Below are 8,415 nucleotides of genomic sequence, written 5' to 3'. Positions count from 1 at the left end.
TGTATGGTGGGCCCCATCTATCATTCTCCAGAGTATAGTGCTCCCCAAAAATTGCTGTCCCAACATTGAAAACAATCAAATAAGTCTCCTCGCTAGGGAATCCCTGTACTTGTCTGGACAGGTGCTGTAGCTTGCTTAACAGCTCGCCAGCCGTTCTCACGCCCAGTATGGATTGCACGTGATTGCACAAAGGTTAGAAAGGGTACCGTATCCCTGGATAACATGTATGGATAGCGTACACATTCAAAATATATGTCTCAGGAGGCAGGCTCAGACGGTGTTAGGCCCAGTATGGATTGCACGTGATTGCACAAAGGTTAGAAAGGGTACCGTATCCCTGGATAACATGTATGGATAGCGTACACATTCAAAATATATGTCTCAGGAGGCAGGCTCAGACGGTGTCAGGCCCAGTATGGATTGCACGTGATTGCACAAAGGTTAGAAAGGGTACCGTATCCCTGGATAACATGTATGGATAGCGTACACATTCAAAATATATGTCTCAGGAGGCAGGCTCAGACGGTGTCAGGCACAGTATGGATTGCACGTGATTGCACAAAGGTTAGAAAGGGTACCGTATCCCCGGATATCATGTATGGATAGCGTACACATTCAAAATATATGTCTCAGGAGGCAGGCTCAGACGGTGTTAGGCCCAGTATGGATTGCACGTGATTGCACAAAGGTTAGAAAGGGTACCGTATCCCTGGATAACATGTATGGATAGCGTACACATTCAAAATATATGTCTCAGGAGGCAGGCTCAGACGGTGTTAGGCCCAGTATGGATTGCACGTGATTGCACAAAGGTTAGAAAGGGTACCGTATCCCTGGATAACATGTATGGATAGCGTACACATTCAAAATATATGTCTCAGGAGGCAGGCTCAGACGGTGTCAGGCACAGTATGGATTGCACGTGATTGCACAAAGGTTAGAAAGGGTACCGTATCCCCGGATAACATGTATGGATAGCGTACACATTCAAAATATATGTCTCAGGAGGCAGGCTCAGACGGTGTTAGGCCCAGTATGGATTGCACGTGATTGCACAAAGGTTAGAAAGGGTACCGTATCCCGGGATAACATGTATGGATAGCGTACACATTCAAAATATATTTTTCAGGAGGCAGGCTCAGACGGTGTCAGGCACAGTATGGATTGCACGTGATTGCACAAAAGTTAGAAAGGGTACCGTATCCCCGGATAACATGTATGGATAGCGTACACATTCAAAATATATGTCTCAGGAGGCAGGCTCAGACGGTGTTAGGCCCAGTATGGATTGCACGTGATTGCACAAAGGTTAGAAAGGGTACCGTATCCCTGGATAACATGTATGGATAGCGTACACATTCAAAATATATGTCTCAGGAGGCAGGCTCAGACGGTGTCAGGCCCAGTATGGATTGCACGTGATTGCACAAAGGTTAGAAAGGGTACCGTATCCCCGGATAACATGTATGGATAGCGTACACATTCAAAATATATGTCTCAGGAGGCAGGCTCAGACGGTGTTAGGCCCAGTATGGATTGCACGTGATTGCACAAAGGTTAGAAAGGGTACCGTATCCCTGGATAACATGTATGGATAGCGTACACATTCAAAATATATGTCTCAGGAGGCAGGCTCAGACGGTGTCAGGCCCAGTATGGATTGCACGTGATTGCACAAAGGTTAGAAAGGGTACCGTATCCCCGGATAACATGTATGGATAGCGTACACATTCAAAATATATGTCTCAGGAGGCAGGCTCAGATGGTGTCAGGCCCAGTATGGATTGCACGTGATTGCACAAAGGTTAGAAAGGGTACCGTATCCCCGGATAACATGTATGGATAGCGTACACATTCAAAATATATGTCTCAGGAGGCAGGCTCAGACGGTGTCAGGCCCAGTATGGATTGCACGTGATTGCACAAAGGTTAGAAAGGGTACTGTATCCCCGGATAACATGTATGGATAGCGTACACATTCAAAATATATGTCTCAGGAGGCAGGCTCAGACGGTGTCAGGCCCCTCATAGTACAGCGGTGTGTCTGACGGCGGGTGTGCACAACCGCCGTCAGAGACACTTGATTGCACTATGAGGGACCCTGTGCCAGTGCCCGCGCCCAAGAGTCGGCCTACCCACCTGTCCAGGGCAACGGCACTCGCACGGTGTCGTGCGGTAGGTGGTGACCCCGGCCATGGGGGGAGAGGCAGCACAGTTAGGGAGTTTTAGAAAGTGGCATATGTTGATGTTGGACATTCAGCTGATGCAAAAGGCGAAATAGGTGAAGTACCAGGAAGAGGTGGACCAAAGCAAGCCATTTTTCTGTCACCCTATGTGTCATCAGGGGAAGGTGGGACAAAATCCTTGGAAACCCATGCGTGGTTCATTTTAATGAAGGTTAGATCATCCACATTTTGGGTTGACAGACGGGTCCTTTTTTCTGTCAGGATTGATCCAGCTGCACTGAAGACTCTTTCCGATAGCACACTTGCAGCTGGGCAAGCGAGCTCCTGTAAGGCATATTGGGCCAATTCAGGCCAGGTGTCCAGTTTAGAGGCCCAATAGTCAAAGGGGAATGACCTGTGTGGGAGAACATCGATATGGGAGGAAAAGTAGTTTGCAACCATAGTTGACAACTGCTGTCTCCTGTCACTTTCCATCGATGCAGTATTACCAGTTGTGTGAGCGGTATTTGAAAAATCAGTCCACAACATTGTCATGAAACCCCTGTCTCCAACGCCACTTCTGCTGTGTGCACCACGAACACCTCTGCCAAGCTGCCCCCGGCCCGTACGGCTCGTGTGAGAACCATCACCGCTGCTGTGTGCTGGGAATGCCTCAAGCAACCGATTTACCAGAGTTGCTTGTTTATTAGCCAATATTAGGTCAAGGTTCTCCTGTGTCATGATGTTTTGTAATTTGCCTTTATAGCGTGGATCCAGGATGCTGGCCAACCAGTAGTCGTCATCGTTCATCATTTTGGCAATGCGGGGGTCCCTTTTTAGGATCCGCAAGGCATAATCTGACATGTGGGCCAATGTTCCCGGTGTCAATGATGCACTGCGAGTGCTGGGTGGAGGAGCACTTTCTGGCAAATCCACATCCCTCCAGTCACGCACAAACCCTGTACCAGACCTTGCCACGCCAACATTTTCACTTGCCCCACGAGATGCATCCTCCTCCCCTAAGTAATCATCCCCATCATCCTCCTCCTCCTCCTCTTCTTCCTCCACCTCGTCCAGGAGAGGTCCCTGAGCAGACAATGGCTGAATGTCATCAAGGATTCCCTCCTCCTCTTCCTCCTCATCAACATTGGCTGCAGACGCCTGCTCCTTAAGGTGCGTCAAAGTTTGCATGAGCAGACGCATAAGTGGGATGCTCATGCTTAGGATGGCGTCGTCTGCGCTTACCAGCCATGTGCATTCCTCAAAACACTGAAGGACTTTACAAAGGTCTTTCAGCTTCGACCACTGCACGCCTGTCAACTCCATGTCTGCTCTCAAAGTGCCTGGCCGTGTATCCTCCCACAAATGCATTATGGCCTGCCTCTGCTCGCACAGCCGCTCCACCATGTGCAGGGTGGAGTTCCACCTTGTTGCAATGTCGATAATGAGGCGGTGGTTGGGAAGGTGGAGCAATCACTGCAGCTTCTGCATACGAACGGAGTGTACAGGCGACCGGCGGATGTGCGCGCACAGTCTTCGCACCTTCTGGAGCAGGGCTGTTAACTCCGGATAATTTTTGAGGAAGCACTGCACCACCAGGTTCAAGGTGTGAGCCAAGCAAGGTATGTGGCTGAGTTTTGAAAGGGCTATGGCTGCCACAAAATTACGGCCGTTATCACTAACTACCTTGCCTGCCTCAAGATGTACACTGCCCAGCCATGACTCAGTTTGTCGCTTCAAGTACTCGGCCAGCACCTCGGCGGTGTGTCTGTCGCCCAAACACATCATCTGCAACACAGCCTGCTGACGCTTTCCACTAGCTGCTCGATAGGGGGACACATCGTGTGCAACAGTGGCAGCTGCAGATGGAGTGCTCGTACAACTGCGCTCTGTGGACGAGCTTTCGCTTCTGGAGGAGGAGGAGGAGGGTCGAACGCCTACAGCCAACTGTTTCCTATACCGTGGGCTAGGCAGCACTGTCCCACCACCGCTGTCCCCTGTGGACCCTGCATCCACCACATTAACCCAGTGCGCAGTGATGGACACGTAATGGCCCTGGCCATGCCGACTGGACCATGCATCAGTTGTGAGGTGCACCTTTCCGCTCACTGACTGCTTGAGTGCATGGACAATGCGGTCTTTCACATGATGGTGGAAGGCTGGGATGGCTTTTCGAGAGAAGAAGTGGCGACTGGGTAGGTCATAGCGTGGTACTGCATAGGCCATGAGTTCGCGGAAAGCTGTGCTTTCCACCAACCGAAAGGGCATCATCTCAAACGAGATTAGTTTGGCAATGTGGGCGTTCAAACCCACTGTACGCGGATGAGAGACTTAGTACTTTCTTGACCTACTCATAGTGTCTGGGAGGGTGAGCTGGACTTGAGAGCTGCATATGGTGGAAGTAGCGGTGGACAGGGCGGACTGAGAGTTGGTTGATGATGGTGATGGAGTTGGTGTTCTTTCTGATGGCCTAGAATCAGTCTTTCGTTGATATAACAGTGGGATTCCCTGACTGCTGTGGTCTTGCAACGACACCTCAACATTTGCTGCTGTGCTAACCGGTGGGCTTACAGTGGGGGAAACAATGTAGCGTTGCTGACTACCTTCGTTGTGATCAGTTGCACATGTGGCACTTGAGGTTTGGTGTTGTGTCCACGCTTGCAAGTGCATGCTGGTTAAATGTCTAAGCATGCAACTGGTATTCAAATTTTTCAGATTTTTCCCTCGGCTAAAGGTCTTTGCGCACTTCTAACAGATAACCTTGGCCTGATCATGAGGATTTTGTTCAAAAAAGTGCCACACTGCACTCTTCCTACTTTGGCAGACATTTTGCGGCCTAGCACGCTGTGATCTTTTGACCCTCTGGACAAGCTGTCCAGCAACTCTTTTGATGTTTGCAACCTGTCTTTGGAGTGCTCCGGGCCTGCCAGATAACAGCTGTTGCGATGTCGATGTCTGCTGTGGATGCTCCTCATCTGAGTTATTGGAAGCAGCACCCTCTTCCCCCAATGGATGCCAATCTGGGTCAACAACTGGGTCATCCATCACCTCCTCTTCTATGTCATGTGCACCTTCCTCTGTGTCACCGTGTATGGTGGTATAGTGTGCGGGAAGGGGCACCTGAGTCTCATCAGGGTCAAAATCTGGCTCTGTACACTGCGAGGACAATGTAGTGCTCTGAGTGAATGTACCAGCAGAATCATCCATCAGCGGCTGTGCATCAGTGCACTCCATGTCAGATTCATCTTGGCCTGGGTAATTCACCATTCCACTTGATAATCCAGGCATGGTATGTGAAAACAGCTCCATGGAGTAATCAGTAGTATGGCCTGCGTCATCCTTCAATCTTGGTTGGGGTGAAGGACACAAGGAAAGGTGTGGTTCATGAACATGAGCCTCCAATGACGACTCAGTGCTTTTACTTTTTACAACTGAAGAAGAGGAGGCGATAGAGCTGGAGGCTGAGTCAGCAATGTAAGACAAAACTTTTTCCTGATGCTCTGCCTTTAAAAGCGGTTTGCCAACTCCTAGAAAACTAAGCGTTCGAGGCCTTATGTAGCCAGATGATGACGCAGGGTCAGCACCTCCTGCATTCGGTCCTATTTTGCTCTTGCCACTACCATCAGATCCACCACCAACACCATCATTACCAGCTGCCAACCCCCGCCCAATTCCACGGCCTCTTCCACCAGCCTTCCTCATTTTTGGTAGAAATGTAGACAAAGTCCAACAAACTATATAGTAATGTAAAACAAGGTACAAGGTGTCTATAGGACAGGGGAGATTTAGAATTTCTGCACACACTTGTGGACAGTGGACACTTTTGGATTGTGTGAGGCCCACTGATATCTGAGCGCTATGTGACAGGCTCGATGGCACAGCTGCCTGTGACCAAAGTGACGAGAGGATAATGGAGATTTTGAATCTCTGCGCACACTTTTGGACACTGGACACTTGTGGATTGTGTGAGGCCCACTGATATCTGAGCGCTATGTGACAGGCTCGATGGCACAGCTGCCTGTGACCAAAGTGACGAGAGGATAATGGAGATTTTAAATCTCTGCGCACACTTTTGGACACTGGACACTTGTGGATTGTGTGAGGCCCACTGATATCTGAGCGCTATGTGACACGCTCGATGGCACAGCTGCCTGTGACCAAAGTGACGAGAGGATAATGGAGATTTTGAATCTCTGCGCACACTTTTGGACACTGGACACTTGTGGATTGTGTGAGGCCCACTGATATCTGAGCGCTATGTGACACGCTCGATGGCACAGCTGCCTGTGACCAAAGTGACGAGAGGATAATGGAGATTTTGAATCTCTGCGCACACTTTTGGACACTGGACACTTGTGGATTGTGTGAGGCCCACTGATATCTGAGCGCTATGTGACACGCTCGATGGCACAGCTGCCTGTGACCAAAGTGACAAGAGGATAATGGAGATTTTGAATCTCTGCGCACACTTTTGGACACTGGACACTTGTGGATTGTGTGAGGCCCACTGATATCTGAGCGCTATGTGACACGCTCGATGGCACAGCTGCCTGTGACCAAAGTGACGAGAGGATAATGGAGATTTTGAATCTCTGCGCACACTTTTGGACACTGGACACTTGTGGATTGTGTGAGGCCCACTGATATCTGAGCGCTATGTGACACGCTCGATGGCACAGCTGCCTGTGACCAAAGTGACGAGAGGATAATGGAGATTTTGAATCTCTGCGCACACTTTTGGACACTGGACACTTGTGGATTGTGTGAGGCCCACTGATATCTGAGCGCTATGTGACACGCTCGATGGCACAGCTGCCTGTGACCAAAGTGACGAGAGGATAATGGAGATTTTGAATCTCTGCGCACACTTTTGGACACTGGACACTTGTGGATTGTGTGAGGCCCACTGATATCTGAGCGCTATGTGACAGGCTCGATGGCACAGCTGTGACAAAAGTGACTAGAGGATAAGGGAGATTGGATTGCTTTTAAAAAAGCAGTTTGCGGAGCAGTGGGTAAACAGCAATGCCAGCGTGTCAGGAAGCCTTAAAAGGCAGCCCAACAACCAACACCACTGATACACCACAATATAGCCTCCCCTTGCACTGCACACACAGTGACTTGTGTGTTGTGCAGGCCAAATCGCTAGCAGCAGAAGCAGTTTTTTTGTCTTCTTCCCTGCCTAACGCTCTCCCTACAGAATCAGCAGCAACCTCTCCCTATACTAAGATCGGCAGAAGTAAGATGGCGGTCGGCGTGCACGCCCTTTTATACCCCCTGTGACGCCCACCAAAGCAAGCCAATCACTTGCATGCCCTTCTGAAAGATGGTGGTGACCCGTGCCTAGGTCATCACGTTGCCCACAGTGTCCGTGGATCCTGATTGGCTGAAAAAGAGCGCAAAACAAACTTTTGAAACGCGACTTTGGCGCGTAAGTCGCCGACCTCATGGCCGACCTCATCCTAGGGTCAGGTTTCGTTTCATGAAACCCGACTTTGCCAAAAGTCGGCGACTTTTGAATTTTTTCGACCCGTTTCGCTCAACTCTAGTGTTAACTATAACACTGGTCAATGCAATTTTTCTGGCAAAAGGTTTTAAAACATATTTTAAGTCAAGTTTTGCTGCTGATTACGAATATCAACTCCATTTTTGGCTATCACACCTGGATTTTGAGATATTTTCAATTTTTGATGAAAATTACTCCTATTGAATGTTTTATGATAAAAACACATGATTTTCGGTACTACATTTTGTATATTTTTAATCAAGGAATAACAAATATTACAAAGTCTATGTACAGCAAATCAAATATACTTACAGAATTAAACTACAAAATATAAAAACACATATATATGGCACACAGATGAATGGCAAATGGCAGTTATTTGAACTTTCTTTTCTTGGCTGATCTGTGATGTACAGCTTCTGGGTTGTCTCTCATCAAGCTCCAGCAATAGTCAGCCATCATATGTGAGTCCCACCGGCCTTGATACCGTTCTTCCATTGTTTTAATGTCCTGATGAAAACGCTCCCCTTGTTCCTCCCTCACATCCCCAAGGTTCTCTGGAAAAAAGTCCAAATGGCTGTGCAAATAGTGAATCTTGATACTCATTCTACATCCAAGATTTTGCAGACTCATTAGTAGCTCTTCCACAATCTCTTCATAGTTGTCTGCTTTCTTATTCCCTAGAAAATTCTTCAGCACATTACAAAATGCATTCCAAGCTCTTTTTTCTGTCTCATTCATTGA

The sequence above is a fragment of the Dendrobates tinctorius genome, unplaced genomic scaffold, assembly GCF_039654945.1.
Source record: "Dendrobates tinctorius isolate UK_male_01 unplaced genomic scaffold, ASM3965494v1 ptg000060l, whole genome shotgun sequence".
Lineage (NCBI taxonomy): Eukaryota > Metazoa > Chordata > Amphibia > Anura > Dendrobatidae > Dendrobates > Dendrobates tinctorius.
The sequence above is the reverse complement of the archived record's forward strand: the minus strand, read 5'-3'. Positions refer to the sequence as shown.